The 24,665-nt window shown below is 44.9% G+C and overlaps 1 protein-coding gene across 1 annotated transcript in view; it reads right to left on the bottom strand.

The window, feature by feature from the left end:
- LOC105725070 (zinc finger protein 679) overlaps nucleotides 1–24,207 on the bottom strand; it is a 185,074-nt gene extending 160,867 nt beyond the window's left edge. The window contains exon 1 of the mRNA XM_064361569.1: nucleotides 24,152–24,207. The gene's annotated coding sequence lies outside the window, so the exon portion shown is untranslated. The remainder of the gene's footprint in view (nucleotides 1–24,151) is intronic.
- Nucleotides 24,208–24,665: the final 458 nt, after the last annotated feature.

Below are 24,665 nucleotides of genomic sequence, written 5' to 3'. Positions count from 1 at the left end.
TTTTTTTCCCCCATAAAAGGGTAATGGCTTTTATTTGTGTCGTGCTTGGTGTGGGCTTGTTTTCTAGAAGTCACAGGACATGGAGGGATTCTGAGAGTGGTGTTGTAAGCCCACCTTTGTCCTGAGTTCCTTCACTGAAACTTACATTTCCATAATACTGTCTTTACACAAACAACAAAAAATTCTAAAAACAAGATGAGAAAACCTACGAAGATCCCACTCAGAGATATGGTTCAACCCATCTTTCTACCATTTACTCTCTACCTCAAACTTTATGCAGCTGTAGGAAGAAGGTTTGCAGAGATGTCATAGGACTGAATATCTCCATGCAGGCTCCAGGAACTGCCACAGTCAAGTAGCTTCATGTGTCACAAAATAGTGGAAGCTCGGGTGGGAGAGTGTGGGCCCTGAGTTCAGAAGCCAGGGAAGTCTTGACCCTGGATATCCTGGTGGAGAGTAGATAATGCCTGCCCTTGGGAAGTCCCTTCTCTCCCTTGCAAAGGCTGGGATGGAGATGGGCCCTCTTAGCTCAGCCTACATACAAAGCACAGAGTCCCCATCCCGCTGCCTCTCCCTTTCTTGCACTCTGGAGTGGTGGTGGGGACAGACCTTCCAGCACTATGGATGTAAAGGTGGGGGGCGGGGGGAGGCCTTCACGGAGGCTGCCGAGGACCGTGAGCTCCCCTGCCCGAAATGAGTGAATGACCCTGCTCCTGGGTCACCTGCCTTTGTCTGTCTCACCTATGTGTGTCTCACCTTCAGAGAAGTAGTTCTGGGTGAATGGGGCAGGGCATGCCTGTGTGTGCAGAGGCTTCCAATGGTGGGACTCCGTAGAACTACAGCGGGATGCAAAGAATTGAAAAGGAGGCAAAGCGCTGTGAGGGCTCCATAAGCGGCGCCATGGCCTGGGAGCCTCTGACATTCCAACCCCTTCCACAGGCATAGAGGGGCCTATGGCTCAACCTGGCCCCACTCTAGGGTCTGTCCCTGCTCCAGCTCCCAGACTACAGACCTAAAAACGCATGTACCCCAACACAGAGAGCCAGATTAGTGAGAAGGCAAAGTGAATAAGGGAAGATGAATTTCTTAACATCTTTAATAAGCTTGCACATAGTAACCTATTGAATTTTTTTTTTTTTTTTTTTTTTTTTTTTTTGGTGACAGAGTTTCACTCTTTTGCCCAGTCTGGAGTGCAGTGGTATAATCTCGGTTCACTGCAACCTCCAGCCCCTGGGTTCAAGTGATTCTCCTGCCTCAGTTTCCCAAGTAGCTAAGATTATAGGCACCCACCACCACACCTGGCTAATTTTTTACATTTTATATAGAGATGCGGTTTTGCCATGTTGGCCAGGCTGGTCTCAAACTCCTGACCTCTGGTGATCTACCAGCCTTGGCCTCCCAAAGTGCTAGGATTACAGGCAAGAGCTCCCGCACCTGGCCTACCTATTGAATTTTTAAAAGGATATGTTGATGATAGGTGAAAAAGCAAGGACTAGAGAACCCCAGGCATGACTCGGGAGTCTGGTGACCTTTAATATACACGTAGACCCAGGACTGTCCCCAGGGGAGAGGTGGTGACTTAGAAGGACCCAGCAGCTGAGCTGGGGTCACACAGCAAATCTCCCCCGGCTCCTGAGGTCCTTCCTGGCCCCACAGACCAGCAGGGGAAGAGGCAGGCAGGCAGGCAGGATTTGAACACACAAGGCAGCTGGAAGTGATCTGTCCAGAATGAGCAGGGGGTGGGCAGGGTAGGAGCCGTCCCTGCTCTGTCTCCCTCTGCTTTCAGAGCAGCTTCCTCCTCTCTGGGCCCTCTCCATATGGGAAAGCAGGAGGTCCCCACAAATCAGGGAGAGGAATGTGAGGTCTCTAGAGGGAGTTTCTGTGCCTTGTGCACATACAGGCGTGCAGGAGGCCCAGTTCCGGGGGCCTCATTTCCATGGTGGAGAGGACCGTGCCAGGCAGTGCCACTGATTTAGATGACAATGGAAATGGCCCTGCCCCCAGCATGTGGGACTGGCTGGCACTTGGGGTGAAGGGGGCAGTAGGCAACAGTCCCCAGCATGTGGCCTGTCCTGGGGCCGGGTCCTGTCTGGCGCCCAGATGACTGAGGCAGCCTCCAAAGTGGACCCAGCAGTGACTGCAGAGCCAGGACCAGCAGGAGGGGCTTGGACCTGGAGCAGAGATCAGCTTTGATCCCCCCGGGAAGCTCAGGAGAGAGTGTCACAGAGCTGGGATCCTGACTGCTGAGGATGGGCCATGCCTGGCTGCTGCTGAGTTCCCTCAGGAAACCAAGAGGTGAGTTCTGGGATGTGGAGGAGCTGGATGTGGACCCCACGGCTCAGGCCAGGAGTAGCGCCACGGGAAACGCTGGCTGACAAACAAGAACATACGAAGGCGCAAGCCCTTACCCCTCCGTGACTCAGTCTCCCATGGGGTGCAACAAGGCCAGCAATGGAGAGACCACAGAGACCTCCCACAGAAACCTCACAGAGACATCTCGTACAGAGAGCCCACCGGGACCGCTCACTGCCACAGAGAGACACACTGCGGCCTCCACAGAACCCCACAGAGCTCTCGGAGACCTCATGGTGCCCCACAGAGACAGTACTGAGATTCCCAGAGTCCTCACACAGACGTCACACAGACCCCTTCAGAGAACCCCAGAGACCACACTGAGAGACTTCATTCAGTCCCACAGAGACCTCCTGCAAATTTCAGAGACCTTCCTTGGTTCTCAGACAGAGGCCTCACACAGACACCCGACAAAGGCCTCAGAGACTTTACAAGAATCATAAAACAGGGAACTCATGCAAAGACTCATGCAGCTCATTGCAACCTCCGGCCTCCAGCCCTAGAAATGGCACACAGCACTCCCCTACCCAACGGCCTCACAGAGACCTCTCTCAGAGTCCTCACACAGAGACCTTGCCTGGAGACCTCCCACTCTCCACAGAGACCTTGTACAGATTCCTCACACATGTATGTCTTTTTATAAAGTGTCTTTTTATGCTTTATGGCCACTTTTTTTCTTTTATGTTTGTTTAAGTTCCATTTAGGTTTTAAATATTAGAACTTTGTCAGATGTCAAGCCACACGGTTTGTGGCACTTTGTTATGGCAGCCCTAGGAGATGAAGACAATATGCAACATGATATGTCCATTATAAGACACTGTGGGCTGTAAGTCTGTCTTTGGTCTCAAGAAATATAACTTGGTGGTCCAAATAAATGTCTTATCATCTGTTCCAGTTCTTTTATAGTATTTTTGACATTTGCATCTAATGACTATGCAAAGCCCAATCCAGAGTATGTGTCAGGAGCCATTATACCCTCCCAGGGATACTGGCTTCAGTGTGGTATAATCTACTTGTTAGCTATGAGTGGTGCCTTCCTACTGGGAATCTGCCCCAGAGCCACCTGCAGTCTTGGTCTTCCTGCTGTCAGATAGGACAGTACTTGTTGGCATTTGGTGCCTCTGAGGGTGCAGCAGGGACGTGTTTCTGAGCAGTCCATCCCTGTGCTGCTGCAGCTCCCCTGTGTCCATTCCTTTCTTGAGCCCAGGTGGCCTCCTTAAGTTTGCTCACCAGGATATTCACCTACCGGCTCCGATCAGTGATCCTGGGAGAGGTTCTTCAGGTGGGCATCTGCGTGACCTACTTTAATGTGCCCCTTAAATTCCTGCAGTTCGGTGCTCCATGTGGGTATTCTTTTCACAGCTCAGTTTGTCATTGCGCCTCTGCCTGGTCACATGGTCAGGCCATTGGCCACTGCCCATGAGTCAGTAAAGGTAAAAACCCAAATGTAGAAGATTCTGTCATTGTTCAATTCTTCCATCCCAGGAAGGAGTGCAATGTGCAATTCATCTCACTGGGCTGATTTGTTCTTGCCTTTTTCAATAAGAGTTTTCTCATGACTGCTCATGGTGTGCATCCAGGCCAACAGGTCTTTAGGAAGTTCCAAACTTTTCCCCATTTTTTTTTTTTTTTGAGATGGAGTCTCTGTGTTACTCAGGCTGGAGTTCAGAGGCACGACCTTGGCTCACTGCAACCTCTGCCTCCTGGGTTCAAATGATCCTCCTATCTCAGCTTCCCGAGTAACTGGGATTACAGGTGTGCCCCATGATGCCCACCTAATTCTTTTTTTTTTTTTTTTTTTGTATTTTTAGTAGATATAGGGTTTCACCATGTTTGTTTGGCTGGTCTTGGACTCCTGACCTCAAATGATCCACCTGTCTCAGCCTCCAAAAGTGCTGGGATTACAGGCATGAGCCACCATGCCCAGCCATCATCTTCCTGTCTTCTTATAAGCCCTCCAAACTGTTCCAACCTCTGTCTATTACCCAGTTCCAAAGTCACTTCCACACTTTCAGGTATCTTTATAGCAATGCCTCACTTCTCTGGTACTAATTTTCTGTATTAGTTTGTTCTCACATTGCTATAAATAACTACCTGAGACTGGGTAATTTATAAAGAAAAAAAGGTTTAATTGGCTCATGGTTCCACAAGCTGTACAGGAAGCATGGGTGGGAAGGCCTCAAGAAACTTACAACGATGGTGGAAGGTGGAGGGGAAGCAAGCGTATCCTCACATGGCCAGGAGGAGGGCAGGGGAAGTTGATACACAGTTTTAAACAACCAGATCGCGTGAGAACGCTATCAAAAGAACAGAATGGGGGAAGTCCACGTCTATGATGCAGTAACTTTCCACCGGCTCGTCCTCCAACCCTGGGAATTACAATTCAACATGACATTTGGCTGAGGACTCAGAGCCAAACCGTCTCACCAACCCTGTGAAGAAACCGAGGCACTGAGTACGAATAAGCTACTGATGTCACACTACTGGTGGATCTGAGACTTGATCTCAGGCCAGCCTGACTCCTAAGTGCTGTTCTTACTCTATTGCCTCTGAATCAGGGGGAGATCTATGGAGCCTGCACATTGCTAAAGAACAAGTTGAAATAATTTTATTTCCGACAGTGAGCTAATAAGGACCATCTGAAAACAACTAAAGCTTCTGGAATATGTGTCAAGAATCTTTTAAAAATGTGTCAATGAGCTACAAAATAAAAGTTCTGAAAAGCCAAAAAAGTTTTAAAATGGAAGTGAAACCCAAAGAAGTAGCTAAGACACTGATGCCACTTTTCACCCTCAAGATATTTGCCAAATGTCAAATTAAACTTTGCTTTTTTTTCACAGCTTGAGGTGGGAAAGGGGCAGCAGAATAGCAGACAAAGCTGAGGGCCTGCCCAAGTGGGAGGGCTAAGAGGAGACGTGATAAAGTGAGATCCAAAAGGACAGACTTAGTGTAAGGGTGAACTATGAATACACCTGTCTGCCTCCTCCTTTATGCTGTCCTTGACCCCTGCTTCCCTAGAACAGTGAGGAAGATTGCGTACCCAGAGAGAAAACATCTCCCTGAGATTTTATATATATATATATATACATACACACATACACACACACACATATATGCATTTTATTTTGTAAATCAGCCACATGGATTTTTAGTAAAGATGGGATTTCACCATGTTGTCCTGGCTGGTCTTGAACTCCTAACCTCAAATGATCGTTTTATCATAATAAAACGATAAGCAGAGATAGACAAATACACAACCATTAGGGATTTTAATACCCCTCTTAATGGTTCATAGAATAAATAGGCAGAAAATCAGCAAGAATGTAGTGGATATATAACCAGCCCTTTAACTGGTTTGTTCACATAACCTGGGTGGTCTAAAATGTCTCAAGCTTCAAATTTAAAGCAATATCAGCTTTTTGGTGACTTCTAGGTGACTGACAGATGCAAAATGGATTGTCTTTGGAGGAACTTTGAGATAGTCTCAAGGAATGTAAGTTCACAGTTAAAAAAAAAAAAAAAATCACAAATGTAAAATTGGCAAGAGCCATCAGAAACAATGGACAGAAGAAGCAGGCCTGAAAAAAACAATACAGTCAAGTTACCAAAGACAGCACAAAGTGTGTTTTATACTTAAAGAAACAAAGGAGCTTAAAGAGCAACGTATGAAAATAACCAAATAGATTGGGGAAAGTACCAAGGTTTAACAGTCACCAAAAAGAGAAAATAGATGAAGAAATAAAGAAGTTTTCAGACTTGAAGAAGCTGAAAGACTTTATTACCTGCAGACCTGCACTATAAGGAAAGTTAAAGGGTATCCTTCAGTCATGAGGAAAATGATACTGATGGCAGTGGTGGGCCATCTGGAGCGGCCACCGTTACGATGCCAGCTGCAGTGGGGAGGCACATGTGGTGGTAGGAGCGGCTATGCCAGCAGCGGTGGCGGTGGGGGGTCCACTGTGACCTACATCCCTGAGGCAGCTGACTGCACCACCTCCACCCTTGGACGGCTGAGCAGGACCCACTCCTAGGCCCAGAACCTTCACCGCGGCTTCAATCTCCCTCCCTGCTGCGTCCCAGGAGCCCGAGAGCTGATGGTGCAGCCAGGCAGGACTCATGGGGCCGGCCCCGGGAGCACTGGGCTTGTTTGTGTGGGGGTTGGCTGAGATCACCGGTCACCCGCACCTTGCCGGCTGCCACTGAAGGGGAAATGTGGACAAGAGGCTTGGCCGGGGCTGCGTGCTTTACGGAGCCAGAAAGTTGATGGGGCAGGAGCCCCCCAGGTGCAACTGCAGCCACCCAAGTGGTGGCTGCGACCAGGGCAGCCCTGTGCTTTTGGGAGCCAGGAGTAGGCAGGAGCCCCACCCTCCTAGGTGCAGCTGCAAGCCACCCAAACTGCAGCTGTGGACCCAGGCATTTCTGCACTCTTGGGGGCCCAGGAAGGCCCCCTGCTGGTCCCTGCAGGCTAGGAAGTGCCTGCTTCCGCTGTCTGGGTTCTCCCCACTGTTAGCACCTGCTCCCATCGCAGATCGCAACCCAGGGCACTGTCTCTTCTCAGCACTGTCGCATCCCAGCCACATTTGTGCATGCTCGGGGCAGTGCTGACAGGCCAGCTCCTTCACCTCCTTCAGATTTTGCAGGCTGACAAGCATGGGAAGGAGGCCAAACCCTGAGGTTAGCCTGGCACTGGCCTTCAGGTGCTCCTTTGCATGAACAGTCTAGGCGCCGTGAACAATGACTTGAGGCAGACGGGCTCTTGGGTGGAAGGGGGCAGATTCCCAATGAAGCCCCACCTGCAAGCTGGGGAGGGGCTGAAGCCTGGAGGATGGGCCACCAGTCTTCAGAAGGGAGTTACCCTCTCTGCTGAGAGATGAAGAGACGACGGGATGACCTGCTTGCAGAGAGGGGTTACCCTCTCTGCTGAGAGCTCAATACTCATCAGGACACCATGGCTATGGGAGGAGCTGCCCCCTGTGGGTCTCCTCTGAGCTGTTCTATCACTCAATAAAGCTCCTCTTCATCTTGCTCACCTTCCACTTGTCTGCATATATCATTCTCCTTGGACGCAGGACAAAAACTGGAGACCTGCTGAATGGTGGCGCTAACAGTGCTGAAACATGCCCCTTGTTTTGTCACATTGCAGGCAACAAGAGGAGAGAAGAGCTGTGGCTCTTCAGGGAGCCCAGACCTAGAAACTCCCTGAGCCAGGGCTGTGACACCCTCTTTAGGGCTCTGTGGGTTCCTGGCATCTCCAAGGTTCTGGGCGCCACCACGTTCCCTGGTGTCAGCCATGGAAGCTGCTTATGGTATGTCTGGTCTAGCTGTAGCCTGGCAAGGAGCTGGCACCCATGCCAGTGCCTGAAGCTGTCTGCCCCGCTGCCTGCCCCCGCCACAGCCGGCATGCCTGGCTATGTGCTGTGGTTGGACCCCACGCTTGCTCACACACCCCTTGCTGCTCCGTGCCTGGCTCACCCTTGGCAGATGTGTGATCCAGGCTGGAAGCTGGAGCTGAGCGCAGCCTGACAGGCCAAATGGGTGGAATGAGACCAGCCGTCCAGAGCAAAACTCGGGCAAAGGCGTCACTGGCCACAGAGGCTTCTGGCTAGTGAAGTAACACCCCAACGATCCTGTAGTAATACCAGCTGGAAATCTGAATCCATACAAAGAAATGATCTGCACCAGAAATAGTAACATCGTGTATCTATATCAGAAATAGTAACAACATGGATACATAATTTACTATTATTTAAACTTCTCTAAAAGATAATTGTTTAAAAAGTAAAGTAATATGTAGTTTATAATACATGTAAAAGCAAAATGTATGACAATAATAGCTCAAAGACTAAAAGGGGAGAAGTTTACTATTCTCAGATTCTTAAACTGTACGTGAAGTGATCTACTGTCATTTGAAGGTAGACCGTGATCAGTTAAAGATGTACACTATAAACCCTAAAGCCACTACCAAGATAACAAACCCAAAAATTATAGCTATTAAACTAACGAGAGATCAAACGGAACCATAAAAATATACTGGCTAAATCCAAAAGAAGCCAGAAAAAGAGGTAAATAGAATAAAGGACAGATGCGATGAATAGCAAATAGCAAGATAAGAGACTCAACCACATCAGGAATTACCTTAAATTTAAATTGTCTGATTTAGAAGACATGTTGTCAGATTGGATTTTTTTAAAAAAGAGTCAGTTATATTTTCCTTACAAGAAACGTACTTTATTTATTTATTTATTTATTTTTGAGACGGAGTTTCATTCTTGTTGCCCAGACTGGAGTGCAATGACGCAATCTCAGCTCACTGCAACCTCTGCCTCCCAGGTTTAAATGATTTTCCTGCCTCAATCTCCTGAGTAGCTAGGATTAGGCTCCTCCCATCATGCCCAGCTACTTTTTGCATTTTTATTAGAGAGAGAATTTCACATGTTGGCCAGGCTGGTCTCAAACTCCTGACTTCAGGTGATACATCTGCTTTGGCCTCCCAAGGCGCTGGGATTACAGGCATGAGCCACCATGCCTGGCCAAGAAATGTACTTTAAATATAAAGACGCAAATAGGTTAGAAGTAAAAGGATGGAAAAAGATATACCATGTCAAGGCTAGTCAAAAGAAAGCTGAGGTAGTTATTTGAATGCCAAAATAGACTGCAGAGCAAAGGTTATTACCAGGGATTAAGGAGATTATTTCATACTGATAATGTGGTTAATGAAGAAGACATAACAAACCTAAGTGTTTTTGTACCTAATAACAAAGTTCCAAACTGCATGAACAAAAGTAATAAAATGACAAGTACAGATAGACAAATGCAGAACCATCAGAGATTTTAATACCCTCTCAATAGTTCACAGAATAAATAGGCAGAAAATCAGCAAGAATGCAGTGGACTTGAACAACCCTATCAACCAACTTGACCTGATTTATATTTATAAAATACTCCACCCGATAAAAGCAAAGTACACATTTTTCTCAACTGTGCCTGGAACATTTACAAAGGCAGACCACATTATGGCCCATTAAAAAAACTCAATAAATTCGAAAATGGGAAACAATTTGCAGATTGCGAATTTTAGAAGAAAGAAAAACCACAAGAAGTAACTGGGTAGTTAGAACTGTTAAACTTTTAGTTTATGGTATCTGCCTTTGTTTTTAATTTAATCAACTGGATTCAGGCTTGGAATTCATATTTGATTTAGATTAGGTTCCCTTCTGAATCTGCAATTCAAAATTACATATGTGACATATATAAATATAAATGTCAACATATATGTTTGTGTGTTAACATATATGATTGGACTATTTTTATTTGATTCAGGAATAAGAGGATTCAATGCTTCTATTCATTTCTTGAAGCAATAGAATTGAGAGAACAAAAGCATTTGAATTCTAAGTCTTTTCTTAAAATATGAGAGTAAACAAAATCGTTTTTTTAAAAAACATGGTGTTTTGGGTTTTTTCTCACTTGACTCTCTGCTTGCTTACCAGAAGGCTTACAGCATTGTTTGGCAGGACAGGATTAAACAGAAAGCAAGAATATTCCTCCACAGAGTTCCTTATGTTCTCTCACCTCAACTTTTAATTAAAATGCTGTCAGTTGGGGATAAAGGGAGAAAAATACAAAGGCAATTATGTACAGAAAACAAAAAAAAGCATATTTGATGAAAACATAAGCTATTAGCACTTTCTTAGCTATCTGATCATCTCAATTTAGAATTACATACTGAACTCCTAAGAGACACCAACATCCAACTCTGTGGAAAGAGGAAGTCAATGCCAAAGCAGGAAAAGAGAACAAGGTGCCCTCGTGAATCAACAAAGACCGAACTGAAGGAAAAGATGTCATTCAGCCTGCAGTAAATCCTCATTTGACGGAACCTCACTATACCAGGTACCAAAGACTATACCTACCCTAGACCCTCTCAAGGTACACACAGAAGAGGTGAGTACTCAGTGAAGCACAACCTTTGGTTTTGCACAAATGAGAAGGAAGAGAAATCAACTTTAGTCACTGAGTTCACTGTCATGAGTCACACTGTGTGGTTTGAATGACATAATTCAGGCATTAATTTAAAGAGATGATAAAGAGCTCAGACAGAACAAGAGTCAGGCTTGCTTTGCCCCTCCTATTACCTCCTCTCTCTGACAATCTCTGAGGCTTTCTAGAGAATGCTAGAGCTCTCCAGAGCATTTTGGAAATTACTCATCTGGAACATAAATGTTACCAGTACTTAACACTTCAACATTCCTGAAAAACTTAATTTTGTGTCACTCCTAACCAGATTCTGCAATGGATTACTGATTTCAATTGGCCAAAGAGATTTCCACCTGTTTCAGAGCAACAACAACTCTGGGCATTGATTTCACCTGGCCTGAATTCCCTGGTTTGTTTGACTTTGTATTGTTACATCAGAGATTTTGTACACAGAGTCACATAAGTGGATGCAATAAATGAACATCAAGCCAGGTGTGGTGGCTCATGCCTGTAATCCCAGCACTGTGGAAGGACAAGGCAGGCGGATCACCTAAGGTCAGGAGTTCGAGACCAGCCTGCCCAACATAGTTAAAATGCATCTGTACTAAAAATATAAAAACTAGCTGGGTATGGTGGCATGCATCTGTAATCCCAGCAACGTGGATGCTGAGACAGGAGAACTGTTTGAACCCAGGAGGCGGAAGTGGCAGTGAGCTAAGATCATGACACTGCACTCCAGCTTGGGTGACAGAGTGAGACTCTGCCTCAAAAAAACTTAAATTAGTGAGCATTAGTGAATATTTTTACACATCTACTTATGAGAGGTATTCTAAATAAGTGACTAATTTTATCATATACAAGTGATGAGTATTACATGTATCATTCACATGAGAAAACTAACCTGGATCAATCATGCTGACTGAATTTTCTGAGTCTCAGTTAAAGAAGAATGAAATATATATATATATATATATTTTTTTTTTTTTTCTTTTTTTTTTTTTTTGAGGTGGAGTTTCACTCTTGCTGCCCAGGCTAGGGTACAATGGCACAATCTCAGCACATCACAACCTCCGCCTCCTGGGTTCAAGCGATTCTCCTGACTCAGCTTCCCAAGTAGCTGGGATCACAGGCATGTGCCACCATGCCTGGCTAATTTTGTATTTTTAGTAGAGACAGGATTTCTCCATGTTGGTCAGGATGGTCTCGAACTCCCAACCTCAGATAGTCCGCCCACCTCAGCCTCCCAAAGTGCTGGAATTACAGGCATGAGCCACCACGACCGGCCGAAACTTGTATTTCAAATCACACATACACACACGCATGCACATGCACACACATGACCTTATTTCTCCTACAAATGATGACCCACAAGGTTCCTGGGGAACCAGAGTATCTTTCATTAGATCTTTCTAAGTGCAGTAACTCATCTACTAATATTAATGTTCTCAAATAGAAGACATGAATTTGAGCTGACGATTAGGTGTAGGCTTTGGTTTAAAGAGGACTTGATTTCTATATCAAGGTTCTTGGTGGCAATCAAAATTGACTCATACAAGTTTAATCATAAAAATTCATTTTATTATAAAATTATTGGGTACTTGAGAAAGAACAAGCTAGAAAACTTACACACACTACCAGATATTAAAACGTATGTTAGACCTACCAGTGAGGTATTAGTTCAAGGCCAGAAAAAAAGATGAATACAATAAAATAGAGAGAATAAGAAACCAGTCCACACAAATATGAACAAAGATGTCACTGAAGTTCTATAGGGAAAGAATGGCCTTTGAACATGTGGCTGAGTCAATTGGTTGTTTTTGTGAAAATAAGAAAATTGGAACCTTCACTCCCTACCTTTATACAATAGACAGTATTAATTCTAGAAGCGTCACAGACCTAAACATGAAAGGTGAAACAATAAAGCATCTAAAGAGTGATGTCCCAACGTGGACAACATGGTGAAACCCTGTCTCTACTAAAATACAAAGAATTAGCCAGGCATGGTGGCACATGCCTATAGTCCCAGCTACTCGGGAGGCTGAGGCACAAGAATGGCTTGAGCCTGGGAGGCAGAAGTTGCAGTGAGCCGAGATCTTGCCATTGCACTCCAGCTTGGGCTGCACAGTGAGACTCCGCTGCCAAAAAAATAAATAAATAAATAAATAAACAAAAAATAAAAAGTGATGTCACCAAGATGGTAGAATAGAAGATAACCACTCATATATCCCCACAAAAAAGCTGTTTGCAGATCTTACTTCTAGGCCAACATAAAGCAAGACTCATTCTACACAGGGCAATTCTCCAATATCCTGGCTCCCCATCCCAGAAAATGTTCTAGTTTGTCAACATCTTACCAAAAGGACTCCAGAAATGCATACTGTAGGTAGACAAGAAGGGCTGATGGACAATAGAACTTTCACCTCTCTTGCTTTTAATATTTTACTTCGATTAACTTATTCTGTGAAGTCATTCATTTTCTGATAAGACACATCAGATGGATGATAAATACATTCATCAAAGAAGAGGACCATAATTTACTAAGCTTTTGATACATGCATCAGGTGCTTGACTTTATTATTATTACCTTACTTAATCCTCTTTCCATCCTAAATTGCAAGAAAAATGTTGTGCAAACTATGTTATGGGTGAGCAAATTAAAGCCGGTCTAAGGCCATATAGCTAGAAAAAGTTAAAGCTTTCCAAGGTCAAGTCCAGTCTGTTGGCTTCAGAGTTCATACTAAGCCCATCAGTTTCTTATATTGTCCTTATTAAAACATAAACCCAAACATAGGAGTTTTCAACACAGGACTACACAAGCTTGATTTAATGTTTTGTTAATCAACAAAGCACTATGATATATATCAATTTTTAAAAAAAAAGTATTTTCTGACCTGACCTTTGCTGTGCTTAGTCTCACAAGAAGTTTCACCAAGGAGAGAGGAAAAGGAGAAAAATGGAAGTTGGAAGGACAAAAAAAGAACCTGCCCTTGAGGAGCTTTTGATGGAATTTGGAATTTCAAATAAATTACATTAATTCAATTAGAAAAAACTACCAGTTATCACATGATAAAATGTTAAGTAGTATAAGGCCACACAGACTCAGAGAGCACAAAATCAATGTGGAAATGAATTAGTCTGGGAAGGCTACAGTCAAGAGCTGGAATGTAAATCAGTCCTTCTAGGGTAAGTCAAATAAGGATCGGTAGATCGGAAAGTACAAAAACTGCTGTTAGTCACTCTATCTGTCGGTTTTCTTGATTACATGCAACAAGAATCAACTCTAACTTAAACATAGAAAGGAACTTATTGTAAATATAACTACACCTCATAGAATCAACAGAAAGTTGAGAACAAAGCTAAGAAAATGGGCAGGACCCAAAGGAGGCCACTTATCTATAAAACACAGCCAAGATCATTTGGTAGGGATAGTCTGGGGACATGTCCACCACTGACATGCAACGAAAACAGTCACCAGACAGCTGATGCCACTTCAAATGACTACTGACACTGCTACCATAATAATGAATCTCTAAACTATTCATTATTTTGCTAAGTCTCTCAGTATTAAAAACAAAAGATGATACAACTGGATATCCACATGCAGAAAAATGTAATGAGACAGACCCTTATCTCATACCATATACAACAACTAACTCAAAATGGATTAAAGACTTAAATGAGGCCGGGCGCGGTGGCTCACGCCTGTAATCCCAGCACTTTGGGAGGCCGAGGCGGGTGGATCACAAGGTCAAGAGATCGAGACCATCCTGGTCAACATGGTGAAACCCCGTCTCTACTAATACAAAAAATTAGCTGGGCATGGTGGCGCGTGCCTGTAATCCCAGCTACTCAGGAGGCTGAGGCAGGAGAATTGCCTGAACCCAGGAGGCGGAGGTTGCGGTGAGCCGAGATCGCGCCATTGCACTCCAGCCTGGGTAACAAGAGCGAAACTCCGTCTCAAAAAAAAAAAAAAAAAAAAAAAAAGACTTAAATGTAAAACCTGGAACTGGCTGGACATGGTGGCTCACACCTATAATCCAAACACTTTGGGAGACCAAGGCAGGCAGATCGCTTGAGCTCAGGAGTTCAAGACCAGCATGGGCAATATAGGGAAATCCTGTCTCCAAAAAAAATACAAAAAATTACCTAGGTGTTGGGGGGTGTGCCTGCACTCCCAGCTACTTGGGAGACTAAAGTGGAAGGACTGCTTGAGCCCAGGAGGTCAAGGTTGCATGGAGCCATGATTGCAGTACTGCACTCCAGCCTGGGCAACAGAGTGACACCCTATCTCAAAAACAAACAAACAAACAACAACAACAAAAAAAAAAAAACAGACATGGAACTATGAAACTGCTAGAAGAAAACAGCAGGAAAGCTCCAAAGCAAAAATAGAATTGCATGAAATAAAAAGCTTCTGTACAGCAAAGGAAACAATCAGATGAAGACACAATCTAAGGGATGAGAGAAAATATGTGCAAACCATACATCTGATAAGAAGTTAATATCCAAAATATATTAAAAAAATCAAACAATAGCAAGAAAATAACAAAATTATTTAAAAATGGACAGAGGACCTGAATAGACATTTCTTCAAAAGATGACATGCAAGTGGCCAATGGGTATATAAAAAAATACTGAACATCACATTATCAGAGAAATGCAAATTAAAACCACAATGAAATATCACCTCCCACTTGTTAGAATGGCTATCATCAAAAAGACAAAAGAGAAGTGTTGACAGAGATGCAGAGAAAAGAGAAGCCTTGCACAGTCTTGGTGGGAATGTAAATTAGTACAGGTACTATAAAAAATAACATGGAGGTTCCTCAGAAAATTAAAAATGGAACTACTCTATGATCCAACAATCCCACCATTGGGTATTTATCCAAAGAAACGAAATCAGTATGTCAAAGATGCATCTGTACTCTCATGTTTATTGCAGCACTATTCACAATAGCCAAGACATGCAATCAACCTAAGTGTCCATCAGCAGATGCACGGAAAAAGAAAATGTGGTATATATGAACAATGGAATAATAACCTTTACCAAAAAAAGAAAAGAAGAAAGAAAGAGAAAGAAAGAAAAAGAAAGAAACAAGGGAGGGAGGGAAGGAGGGAAGGAGGGAAGGAGAGAAGGAAGGAAGGAGGGAAGGAGGGAGGGAAGGAGGGAAGGAGGGAAGGAAGGAGGGAAAGAGGGAAGGAGAGAAGGAGGGAAGGAGGGAAGGAAGGAGGGAAGGAGGGAAGGAAGGAGGGAAGGAGGGAAGGAGGAAAGGAAGGAGGGAGGGAAGGAAGGAAGGAAGGAAGGAAGGAAGGAAGGAAGGAAGGAAGGAAGGAAGGAAGACAATCCTGTTATTTTCAACAGGAGTCCCCAACCTTTTTGGTACCAGGGACAGGTTTGGCAGGGAAGTGGGGCGAAGGGGGAGGGGATAGTTTGGAAATGATTCAAATACATTACATTTATTGTACACTTTATTTCTATAACTATTACACTGTAATATATAATAAAGTAATTATACAACTCGCCACAATGTACAATCAATGGGAGCCCGGAGCTTGTATTCCTGCAACTAGATGGTCCCATCTGAGGGTAATGGGAGACAGTGACAGAACATCAAGCATTTGATTCTCATAACAAGTGTGCAACCTAGATCCCTGGCATGTGCAGTTCACAATAGGGTTCACAATCCTGTAAGAATCTAATACCATTGCTGATCTGACAGGAGGCAGAGCTCAGGCAGTAATGTGAGCAATGTGGAGTAGCTGTAAATACAGATGAGGCTTCACTCGCTCACCCGCCACTCACCCTCCTCCTGCTGTGCAGCCAAGTTCCTAACAGGCAACAGACCGGTACCGGTTCTGTTGTAAATCAGGTTGGGGACTCCTGATTTACAACATGGATAAACCTGGAGGACACTATTTTAAGTGAAATAAGCTAGGCACAGAAAGACAAATAATGCATGATCTCACTTATATATGGAATCTTAATAAGCTGAACTCATAGAAGTAGGGACTAGAATAGTGGTTACCAGGGGCTGGGGGGCAGTGAGGGGGTGTTGGGGAGATGTTAGTTAAAGAATACCAGAGTGAGAACCTGTCTCAAAACAAACAAAAGAATGCGAGATTTTAGTTAGATAAGAGAAAGAAATTCAAGAGACCTAATGTACAACAGGTAACTATAGTTAATAACAATGTATTGCATTTCTGAAAATTGCTAAGAGTTTGTGGTGAGAGTTTAAGTGTTCTCACCACAACAAAATGCTAAGTATGTGAGGTAACATACATGTTAATTAGCTTGATTTAGCCATTCTATAATGTATATATTTCAAAACAACTTTTCTACATGATAGATGTTTTATTTTTTAATTTAAAATGTTATTTTTTATCAATTAAAAACCTTAATATAAGCAACAAGAGAAAAGGAGGATTGGAGAGGAGAAAAGAGGGAGGAGGAAAAGTGGGAATAAGGGGAGTAGGAGGAGGATTAGAAGGGGAAAGAGAAAGTGGAAAAGGAAGAAGAGGAAGAAGATGACCATGACAGTGACATTCTTGTTAATAACAAATTCCATAAAATGGTGCCCTGGTTGCTCAGATGAGGAAAGAAAGTCTCCCCCTACTTTTTTCCCAAACATCATCAGTTTCTAAAATGTGAGGCACTAATACAATATTTACAATAGAAAATTTGCTCTAGGTAAGAGATCCAAGATGGCCAAATAGGAACAGCTCTGGAGTGCAGTTCCCAGCGAGAACAACACAGAGGGTGAGTGATCACTGCGTTTCCAAATGAGTTTTTATTGCCCACAGACTGGGAGATTCCCAGGCTGAAAAGCACCACTAGTTTCCAGCATGGCTGTTTCAGCCAGTGCTGTGGGTCTCCGCACAGAAACTCACACTAATCCAGGCAGCCATTTCAACAGGTGCCTAGAACGCCTGGGATACGGAGGCGCCCATTCAACTGAAAGAAAAGGGGCTGAAACAGGGAGCCAGGTGATCTGGCTCAGTGGGTCCCACCCCCCACAAAGACCAGCTATCTGAAACGCTCTGGATTGAGAGTTTCGCAGCAAGTGCAGCTGGACCCAGGATGCTCCAGCTCGGTGGGGGGATGGACATGAGTCATTAGCGAGGCAGTCCACAACTACCGAGATATTACTGAGGCAGTCCACCATTGCAGAGGCAGACCGCCATTACTGAGGCAGTTCTAACTGTACCTCTGTAAACAAAACCACAAGGAAGTTCACACAGCACCTAGGCAGACCCCACAGCAGCTCAGTAACGCCTCTGCTGGCAGACTGTCACTAGACTACCTCCTTGCTGGGCAGGGCATCTTTGAAAAAAGGCAGCAGCATGTCAGGAACTTATAAATAAAGCCCTACCTTCCCAGGACAGAGCACTTGGGAAAAAAGGTGTTTATGAGTTCCACCACAGCAGACTTAAACATACCTGCCCAGCAGCTCTGAACGAAACAATGGAGCTCACAGCTCACCATTTCAGCTCCTATAAGGGACAGACTGTCTCCTCAAGCACCTCTCTGACCCCCGTATATCCAAAGAGACACATCGTAAGGGGGGCTCAGGCTGACATCTGGCGGGTAACCTTCTGAGACGAAGATAACAGAAGAAGAAACCGGCAACAACCCTTACTGTTCTGCAGCCGCTGCAGGTGATCCCCAGGCAAGCAGGGTCTGGAGTGGACCTCCAGCAGTCCTACAGCAGAGGGGCCTGACTGTTAGAAGGGAAACTAAAAACCAGAAAGAAATAACTTCAACATCAACAAAAAGGACATTGACTCAGAGACCCCATCCGAAAGCCACCAACTACAAAGACCACAGGTAGGTAAGTCCACAAAGATGGGAAGAAACCAGTACAAAAATGATGAAAACACCAAAAACCAGAATGCCTTTCCTCCTGCAAGGGATCACAACTCCTGATCAGCAAGGGAACAAAGCTGGATCGAGAATGAGTCTGATGAATTAACAGAAACAGGCTTCAGAAGGTAGGTATAACAAACTTCTCAGAGCTAAAAGAACGTGTTCTAACCCAATGCAAAGAAACTAAGAACCTTGAAAAAAAGGTTAGACAAAATGCTAATGAGAACAAACAGCTTAGAGAAAAATTTAAATGACTTGATGGAGCTGAAAAACACAACACGAGAGCTTCACAAAGCATACACAAGTTTCAATAGCTGAATCGACCAAGCAGAAGAAAGGATATCAGAGATTGAAGATCAACTCAATGAAATAAAATGAGAAGGTAAGATTAGAGAAAAAAGAGTGAAAAGATATGAACAAAGCCTTCCAGAAATATGGGATTATGTGAAAAGACCTAATCTATGTTTGATAGGTGTACCTGAATGTGACGGAGAGAATGAATCCAAGCTGGAAAATACGCTTCAGGATATTATCCAGGAGAACTTCCCCAACCTAGCAAGGCAGGCCAACATTCAAGTCCAGGAAATATAGAGAACACCACAAAGATATTCCTCAGAAGAGCAACCCCAAGACACATAATGGTCAGATTCACCAGGGTTGAAATGAAGGAAAAGATGCTAAGGGCAGCCAGAGAGAAAGGTCAGGTTCCCCTCAAAGGGAAGCTGATGTGGCACACATACAGCATGGAATACTATGCATCCATAAAAAACAATGAGTTCATGTTCCTTGTAGGGACGTGGATGAATCTGGAAACCATCATTATCAGCAAACTGACACAAGAACAGAAAACCAAACACCGCATGGTATCACTCATAGGCGGGTGTTGAACAATTAGAACACATGGACACAGGGAGGGGAGCATCACACACTGCAGTCTGTTGGGGGGGAAGTAGGGGAGGGACAGTGGCAGGTAGGGAGGTTGGGGAGGGATAACATGGGGAGAAATGCCAGATATAGGTGATAGGGGTATGGAGGGAGCAAACCACCTTGCCATGTATGTACCTATGCAACAATCCTGCATGATCTGCACATGTACCCCAGAACTTAAAGTACAATAATAAAAAAAAGAAAAAAAGAAAACTTGTTCCAGATAGATAGCTTGAATTCTAGGTGGCCTCAAACTCTTGAACTCCACTCCTACCATTAAAAAAAATAGCTCCAAAGGGCCTCAAGACTTCGACAAGTGTTCGCACTCTTTAGTTTGCTAAGAAATTGTGGATTTTCTATATAGTTAAATAATCCTTTTTTCAAGAATATATATGGAGTTTAAACTATCTTAAGTTCGATTTTAGAGTTGAAAATGTATTCTATACAGAGATTCTGCAAGGGTTTCTGGTATTTTTTAGCACTTGGAGAACCAGCATTGTGATTCTCAATGATCTGGGTGCTGGAGAAGCACAGCAACGCTGGGAATCCTGAGTTCCTCCATGATGGCAGCTTTAACTTTCCAAAAGCACCCTCATTTCAAGAACTGCTACATAAAATACATCCATGGGAAAGCCAGAGAACAACAAGGTCTTGGGAAAGCAGGCACTATTGAAACATCGCTTCCATAAGTCAATTCTCTGTCAAGGAGCTGCTGAAATTATCACAGAGTCTGAAATACATAAATGAAACAGAAAATAAAGTCACTGAATATTGGCTAGTGATAGCTCAACAAATCATACATAAATATGTATGGTGTGGCCAATAGGGTAAGAAGATTAAGAAGTATTGAGAATCTACTATGTGCCTATCAGTGTTTTAAGCATTTTACATTTATAGTTTTAAGTCAGCAAACTCACAAGTGTGCCTTCATCTCCAGCAATTTACTTCACTTCTTTAAATCTCACTTTACTCACCAGTAAAATAAGATTGGAGCAAATATTCCTGCCCCAATTATCACACTGGACTGTTATGGAGATCAAATGAGTGGGTGATTATAAGAAGTGTTTTAGGGCCGGGAGTAGTAGCTCACACCTGTAATCCCAGCACTTTGGGAGGCCGAGGCGGGTGGATCACGAGGTCAAGAGATAGAGACCATCCTGGTCAACATGGTGAAACCCCGTCTCTACTAAAAATACAAAAAATTAGCTGGCCACGGTGGCGCGTGCCTGTAATCCCAGTTACTCAGGAGGCTGAGGCAGGAGAATTGCGTTGCGGTGAGCCGAGATCGCGACATTGCACTCCAGCCTGGGTAACAAGAGCGAAACTCCGTCTCAAAAAAAAAAAAAAAAAAAAACAGACTGATAAAAGTCTTAGGGAGGCTGAGGTGGGTGGGTCACTTGAGGTCAGGAGTTTGAGACCAGTCAGACCAATAAGGTGAAACCCCATCTCTACTAAAAATACAAAAAATTAGCCAGGTGTGGTGGCACACTCCTGTAGTCCCAGCTACTTGGGAGGCTGAGGGAGGAGAATCGCTTGAACCCAGGAGGCGGAGGTTGCAGTAAGCCAAGATCACACCACTGCACTCCAGCCAGGGTGACAGAGCAAGACTGTCTCAAAAAAAAAAAAAAAAGAAAGAAAGAAAGAGAAACGTAAAAACAATTGCATAAACAAACTTTGAAATGCGTATGGGTTGACATTACTGAAGCCATTACTCAAAAGAAACCAAAAAAAAAAAAAATAACAATTGCATAAACAAACTTTGAAATGCGTATGGGTTGACATTACTGAAGCCATTACTCAGAAGAAACCAAAAAAAAAATAACAAAACAATATACATTTTCTTTGGCATAAAAGGAAGTTGATTAGAATGTTTGTTATACAAAAAAGTTAATAATCATGTGGTAGAAAACCCACGGATCAATCAAATGAGAAAGAGCTCAATAGGAAAATGAGCATAGGGAATGCAGAACTATGCACTTAATACTAGATACGATTTCCCAAGAAATTAGAAAAAAATGCATAACCTTGCTAATCCATTAATAACCAAGCCTGAGCAAAACCAGACATACTGATGTAATCCAATTCTGCCACGGGCGAGCAAAATAGGCATTGCTGGTGAGAATATAAACCTTCCTCCCCACCTTAAGATGGAGTTTTGCTCTGTTGCCCAGGCTGGAGTGCAGTGGCATGATCTTGGCTCACTGCAACCTCACCCTCCTGGGTTTAGGCGATTCTCCTGTCTCAGCCGCCAGAGTGGCTGGAATTATAGGCATGCACCATCATGCCCAGCTGATTTTTGTGTTTTTAGTGGAGACAGGGTTTCACCATGTTGGCCAGGCTGGTCTCGAACTTTTGGCCTCGTGACCTTCCCGTCTCGGCCTCTCAGAGTGCTGGGACTATAGGTGTGAGTCACTGCACCCAGCCCAAGAATATAAGCCTTTTGAAGGAGCAACATGCCAATATCTGTTAACATTAAAATATTGATTGACCCAATAAATCTACCCAGCTCATAAATTCATTCTTTTGTTTAGTCAAAAAATTATTTTTTGACTGCTATGTGCCAAGAGCATATTAGATGCTGGAGGCACAGATGTGAATAAAATAAAGTCCCTGCCTCTGTTTAGCCTTCTGCACTAGTCAGGAAGGCATTCAGTAAACAAGAAAATATATAATGCAATGTTAGTAAGAAGTGCTCTGGTTAAAACACAGCAGGTGATCTCCCATCCAAGTACTAACCAGGCCCAACCTTACTTAGCTTCTGAGATCGGACAAGATCAGGCACGTTCAGGGTGGCATGGTCTGCATTCCTGTACACCAATAACAGACAAACAGAGAGCCAAATCATGAGTGAACTCCCATTCACAACTGCTACAAAGAAAATTAAATACCTAGGAATACAACTAACAAGGGATGTGAAGGACGTGTTTAAGGGGAACTACTGCTCAAGGAAGTAAGAGAGGATACAAACAAATGGAAAAACATTCCATGCTCATGGTTAGGAAGAATCAATATCATGAAAATGACCATACTGCCCAAAGTAATTTATAGATTCAATGCTATCCCCATCAAGCTACCATTTGATTTTCTTCACAGAATTGGAAAAAAAACGCTTTAGACTTCATATGGAACCAAAAAAGAGCCCACATAGCCAAGACAATACCAGACAAAAAGAAAAAAACAAAGCTGGAGGCATCACACTACCTGACTTCAAACTATACTCCAAGGCTACAGTAATCAAAGCAGCATGCTACAGATACCAAAACAGAGATATAGACCAATGGAACAGTACAGAGCCCTCAGAAATAACTCCACACATCTACAACCATCTGATCTTTGACAAACCTGACAAAACAAGCAATGGTGAAAGAATTCTCTATTTAATAAATGTTGCTGGGAAAACTGACTAGCCAAATGCAGAAAGCTGAAACTGGATCCCTTTCTTACAACTTACACACAAATTAACTCCAGATGGATTAAATATGTAAATATAAGACCTAACACCATAAAAACCCTAGAAGAAAACCTAGGCTATATCATTAAGGACATAGGCATGAGCAAGGACTGCATGACTGAAACATCAAAAGCAATGGCAACAAAAGCCAAAATAGACAAGTGGAATCTAATTAAAGAGCTTCTGCACAGCAAAAGAAACTATCATTAGAGTGAACAGACAACCTACAGAATGGGAGAAAATTTTTACAATCTACCCATTTCACAAGAGCTAATATTCTGAATTACAAAGAACTTAAATCTATAGGAAGAAAACAAACAACCCCATCAAAAAGTAGGCAAAGGATATGAACAGATACTTCTCAAAAGGAGACATTTATGCAGCCAACAAACATATGAAAAAAAGCTCATCATTACTGGCCGTTAGAGAAATGTAAATCAAAACCACAATGAGATACCATCTCGCATCAGTTAGAATGCCAATCATTAAAAAGTCAGGAGACAACAGATATTGGAGAAGATGTGGAGAAATAGGAATGCTTTTATACTGTTGGTGGGACTGCAAATTAGTTCAACCATTGTGGAAGACAGTGTGGCGATTCTCAATGATTTAGAACTAGAAATACCATTTGACCCAGCAATCCCATTACTGAGTATATACCCAAAGGATTATAAATCATTCTATTGTAAAGACACATACAAACGTATGTTTACTGTGGCACTGCTCACAATAGCAAAGACTTGGAACCACCCAAATGCCCATCAATGATAGATAAGATAAAGAAAAAAAAAAAAAAGAAACCTCTGTAAAATCAAGAACGCACAATCAATGCAATAAGATGCTGGAGAAAGCCAAACTGGAGGGGCTGCGCAGTTCCCAAATTGCAAATTTCAACACATTCATTCCAAGACGAATACATCCAACGTCACTCACTAAGGACAGGACAAGTACATGACTCTCTCCAGAGCACGCAACAGTTTCGCTGCGCCCCCACGGAGGGCGGCGAGGAGCCAGGCGCGAGGACTGTCCGCCGGACATTCCGGTAGCCTGCAACTTGCAAGGACCACGGCCATGCCCCGGGCCTGTGAAGGGTGGCCCGAAGGCAGGCCCGTGTCCCCAGGGTGACCCTACCCACCCGCATTCTGGCTCAGCGCCCCTTTCCCGCGCCCGACTGCGCAGCGCCGCCGACCCCCGCCCGCGGGCCTCCCACCTCTGCTTCAAACAAAGCGCGCGCTAAGGGGCCGGCAGCGGCCAGGGAAATGGGGACAGGAGGGTGGCGGCCACGTTGGTGGGGGGCAGCAGATATTTGGGGACGGAGGAGTACGGGCTGGCGAACAAGGAGCGCGCCCCCGCCCCGAGGCCCAGGCCCGCCCTGCCCGGGTCCCCGCCGCCGCCAGGCCAGCACGGGGCGCAGTGCGGGCGCCGCCCGAAGGACAATGCTCCGCCGGGCCCCGCGCGGGCCGCGCTCACCTGCGCCCCGAGCCAGGCCGCCGCGCCCCTGGCCCGCCCTCAACACGCGCCCTCAACCCGCACCCCCTCACGGGCCTGCACGACCCACGCTCGCCCCGCGCGGACCTTACCTGCTGCCCGCTGAGACCGCCGTCCACAGGTCCGCGGTTTCCGCCGTCGCTCGTTTGCGCTCCCGCCGGTCCCAGCCCGAGCCAGAAGGCGCCTCGCCGCCGGCTCCCCAGCAGCCAGCGACCCCGCGCACTGCGCCCGACCGACTGCAACTGCCGCCCCGGCGCCGGGCACCGACGGCCCCCTACGCAGGTGCGGCGGAGCGGGGCGCAGGCGCGGTGGAGCGGGGCGCAGGCGCGGTGGAGCGGGGGGCGGGGCGGTGGAGCGGGGCGGGGCGGGGCGGTGGAGCGGGGCGGGGCGGGGCGGTGGAGCGGGGCGGGGCGGGGCGGTGGAGGGGGCGACTAAGGCGGGGCCCGAGCTCGGGACTTCCAGGTGCGTGCCGGGAATGCGCGGCGGCAGGCGCCCGGAGTCCTGGAGCTTGAGGGGGTGCAGCTTCTCCCGGAGGGCAGGCAGCCAGAGAAGGGCTTCGTTTTCGTGCAGTAGGACTTTCAAGAAAGGAAAAGCGGCCGGGCGCGG

This window comes from Aotus nancymaae, unplaced genomic scaffold (genome assembly GCF_030222135.1).
Source record: "Aotus nancymaae isolate 86718 unplaced genomic scaffold, 86718_ANA_hifiasm-v0.15.2.pri h1tg000041l, whole genome shotgun sequence".
Lineage (NCBI taxonomy): Eukaryota > Metazoa > Chordata > Mammalia > Primates > Aotidae > Aotus > Aotus nancymaae.
The sequence above is the reverse complement of the archived record's forward strand: the minus strand, read 5'-3'. Positions and strand labels throughout refer to the sequence as shown.